Raw genomic sequence first — 3141 nt, 5'->3', positions numbered from 1 at the left:
AATCAGACTTGAGTACCCACTCTTTTCTTTAACTTGCCCCAAGCCCTGGCAGTGTTCTTGTTATTTTTATGTGCTAGTTTGCTCGGCTCCATGGTCAACACTCTTGGCACCAGTAGCCAGGAAATCAAAAAACGTATTGCGATGGGAAAGTCTGCAGTTAGGGACCGCTCTAAAGTACTCAGGAGCAACGGTGTCTCTCTGGAGACTAAGGTGTGCCTGATACAGGCCATGGTTTTTGCAATCACTTGTTATGCATCAGAGAGTTGGACAATGACTAGGGAGGATAGAAGGAGAATTGATGCCTTTGAGCTGTGGTGCTGGAGAAGAGTATTGAATGTACCATGGACTGCCAAGAAAACAAACAGATTCATCCTAGAGAGGGTTAAACCAGGCTGCTCCTTGGAGGCAAGGATTCTGGGGCTTTGCCTGACATACTTTGGACACGTAAGGAGAGACAGGTCTTTAGAGATGGACATCATGCTGTGTAGAGTGGAGGGACAGCGCAGGAGGGGAAGACCCTTTATGAGGTGGATTGAATCAGTGACTGGGGTAATCGGGATGGGTGTGTCAGAGGCAATGAGATTGGCACAGGATAGAGCAGGGTTTAGGGCTGTTGTACAGAGGGTCGCTATGAGTCACAAACGACTCGACTACACATAACAACAACAGTCCCACAAATGCCAGCAGACAGAATACCACACCTTTAAGGCTCTGACCTTTGACTAGGTAGAAGCCTATGATTCCAGGGCCTTAGGCTCCTTCAGAGATGTGTCAATAACAGGGAGGCTTGGCTTTTGGACTCTAGCACTCCTTGTTCCTGAGGCAATGACCCAGGAATCGCTTCTATTTACATTACAGAGGGCACTTCCTTGGCCACCACCCTGCCTGGGGGCGTTTATTTCTGCACTTAGTGAAAGGGGGATCACCAAACATCAGAACACTGGGAGGTGCCACTCTGGAAAGTTCTAAGGCAAATCTCTTCTCTTTAAAACTCAGTGGTAATCATGTTTCTGTATGCTTAAGACTATTATTGTAAGGGTTCTGGCGGCACAGTAGTTGAGCAATTGGCTGTTACCTGAAAGGTCGGCAATACAAGAGAAAGTATCTACACAAGAGAAAAAAGTCCCGGTTTGCTTCTATAAAGATTGCAGTTTTGAAAGCCCGCAGAAGCAGTTCTAAATTGCCTTACAGGGATGCTGTGAGTCAGAACTGATTTGACAGCAATGACTTATTTGTGTGTGTGTGTGTGTGTGTGTGTGTGTGTGTCTTCAATTTTATTTCCACTTGGGGTGGATAAGACAGCTATAGATATTGGGAGACAGCAATGACTTTTTTTTTTTGTAAACAGTTTTTTATAGGGAAACATTTGGGTATGCCCTTCACACCCCCAGAGAATGTCCATGCTAATCTGCCTGGGGTGCTTTTTTGATTTTTTTCTTTTTCTTAGTGCTCTTGTTGACGGCTTCCTCAGGTCCACTGCTGACGGGCTCCTCCTTAGAAAGCTTCTTCTTTTCCTTTGGGACACTGTTTGCAACCTCTTCAGGGTCTTCTGGTTCCTCTCTGGAGGAAGATTGCTTCCTCTTTGGGACTTTTGCATTTACAGTTGGCTCAACAGGCTCTTCAAAGTCACTTTTGACCAGTTCCTTGGACAGAGATTTCTTTTTCTTGGGTTTAGGGAGAGCAGAGCTGGACTGATCTTCCATTCCTTTCTCCTGTGGAGCCTCCTGGGGCTTTTTCTTTTTCTTCTTTTTGGGTTTTTCTTCAGTTTCCTCACATTCCTGATCTTCAAGAGTGCCATTGTTTTCTGAAGCCTCAAGTGCAAGCGCAGCCAGTCGTTTCTTCTCCTTCTTCAAGCACTTCTTCTCCTTTTTCTCCAGCTTCTTGGTAATCTCAACAGCCACTTCTTCTGCCTGAACCATGGCTTCTTTCATGACGTCTAAGTTTTTCCGTGGAATCTCTCCAGTCTCATAGAAGGAGAGTCGCTCCTCAACTTGCTCACGAAGCTTTTCCCCGAATACACTCGTAGGCACCTCGGAGAAGCAGTCAATTCGTGAGGCAATGCTGCATTTGTTTGCCAGGTATCCGGAGATGTGGCCTTTGTTCTTAGCAGCTGCTCGGCCAATGAAGGTGGAGTGGAAAATGAGTCCATATTTGGGAGTGTTTCCTCTTGTCTTCAAAGCTCAGCTCTGAGAGACAGGGGTAAAGGCATCCCATGTCGTTGACCTGGAAGCTCGGTCCCTTTATTGCTGGGCCCTGGGAATCACTCAGAGCAATGACTTTTTAAGATCATGATATGAAAAGAATTTTCCTCTGCTTTGTTCTTTATTTTTTGGTCCAAAACAGCCCTTTTATCACACCTGTGTATTCAGTGGGCTTGAGTTCACAGCGAGGGGGCTCTGTCTGTCTTCATAATATCTGCAACATCTGCTAAGAAGATCTAAGCAGCTGGACTCACATGGAGGGTCTTCCTCTTAGTGTCTGACACCAGGGTTGAGATGACTTGCAGCCCAGGTTCAGCTGGGCCTGTCACCTGCTTTGTGACATTAGGTAAAATGTTTTATCATCCTTTATTACATCTCCAAGAAATTTATCTTTTAACACGTTGCTGCACACTTTTAAATTGACAACCGTGCTTAGAAACACGTTTTTTTTCTATGTAAGCCGTCATTTGCGGCAACGTGTTAAACAAATTAAAGCTCAAAAGAATTGGTGCATGCACACAGTACAGTATTATACATCATTAAAAATGAGAAACAGTTTGTGAAATTCTACACAACATGGATGAATCTAGAATGAATGATACTGTGTGTGCCACTAATCTTAGAATTATGGCATAAGACCACTATTATAAAATTCTAAGGATAAAACAACTATGAGATATCATCTCACCCCAGTCAGAATAGCAAAATTTAATAGAACAGCAAGCAACAAATGCTGGCGAGGTTGTGGACAAACTGGAACCCTTATTCACTGTTGGTGGGAGTGTAAAATGGTGCAACCACTGCGGAAGGTGGTATGGCGCTTTCTCAAAAAGTTGCAAATAGAGATACCATTTGACCCAGCAATTCTACTACTGGGAATATACCTCAAAGGGACCATAACTGACATCCAAGCAGATATATGCACACCCATGTTTATCGC

At 44.4% G+C, this 3141-nt stretch overlaps 1 pseudogene; it reads right to left on the bottom strand.

Annotated features, from left to right (window-relative positions):
- Window positions 1–1403: 1403 nt before the first annotated feature.
- On the bottom strand, window positions 1404–1931 carry LOC102855563 (annotated as a pseudogene).
- Window positions 1932–3141: the final 1210 nt, after the last annotated feature.

The sequence above is a fragment of the Elephantulus edwardii genome, unplaced genomic scaffold, assembly GCF_000299155.1.
Source record: "Elephantulus edwardii isolate Elephantulus edwardi_28Jun2011 unplaced genomic scaffold, EleEdw1.0 scaffold00202, whole genome shotgun sequence".
Classification (NCBI taxonomy): Eukaryota; Metazoa; Chordata; class Mammalia; order Macroscelidea; family Macroscelididae; genus Elephantulus; species Elephantulus edwardii.
Note: the sequence above shows the minus strand (reverse complement) of the source record. Positions and strands in the feature narration are given on the sequence as shown.